The sequence below is a fragment of the Chrysochloris asiatica genome, unplaced genomic scaffold, assembly GCF_000296735.1.
Source record: "Chrysochloris asiatica unplaced genomic scaffold, ChrAsi1.0 scaffold00516, whole genome shotgun sequence".
NCBI lineage: Eukaryota > Metazoa > Chordata > Mammalia > Afrosoricida > Chrysochloridae > Chrysochloris > Chrysochloris asiatica.
In genome coordinates, this window is record NW_006409034.1 from 92,732 (window position 1) to 93,831 (window position 1,100).

Genomic DNA, 1,100 nt, shown 5'->3' on the forward strand with positions numbered 1-1,100 from the left:
AGGGAAGATCATCACTAAGAAAGAAAACTACACACCAATATCTTTCATGAACATAGATGCAAAAATTCTCAGCAAAATTCTAGTCTGAATGCCTCTCACAACTGAGGATGACAAGATTTTTCACAGGTATTATGGTCATGTTAATGAGCCCTAGTAGTGTAGTGGATTATGAGCTGGATTGTTGAAAGTAAAGTCAATAGTTCTAATCTGTGGGAGAAAGATGAAGCTTTCTGCTCGCATAAAGATTAACAGCCTCAAAATTTCTATATAGTGTCAGAGCTGACTTGATGCAACACAGCCACCATCACCACCATGGCCATGTTATTAGAATAGACCAGTCTCTAGAGAAGGACATCATGCTTGTAAAGTAGATGCTGCATGAAAAAGAGGAAGATCCTCAATTAGATGGATTGACATAGCAGCTGCAGCAATGGATTCAAACATAGCAATGATTATAAGTATGAAACAGTATTGAGCAAAGTTTTGTTCTGTTGTACATAAAGTTGATATGAGTCCCAGCTCACTCCACAGCATATAACAACAACAGCAACAACACTCTTAAAGTGTCCAGCAACAGGTATCAACTTAATTATAGCATGTTGACCAGTGCTCGTAGAGCATATAATATCAGTCGAATGTCCAAAGGGGAAAATAGCATAAGACAACAGCGGAAGAATCTGTCATATTTATTCCATATTCATGGTACAGACATCTGTATTTTTCCTTTTGAAAATGTTAAGATTTGCTCTGTTGTTCAAGGTGATTATACCCAAAATGTTCCTGAAACAATTAATTTGTGGACATCTTCTTAATTCTGTAGGATGCCAAGAGCTCTAGACATGGTAAAAATGTCCCTTTAGGCAATAATAGGAGCAAAGAACAATGTTATTAAGACCCCTCTTTGAAATATGTAAAAAGAGTTAAGTTTTAATTTTCTAAATCTGGTAGGCATAAAGTGAAATCTTGTTTTAATTTGCTACTCAAGTAACACTTCATCTTAGTATTACTCATTTTCCTATTTAATATGTTGTTTTCTCTTTTCAGTAGTCATGGATTCATATGCATAATTGATGTTGTTGTTGTTGTTGTCAGGTGCCATC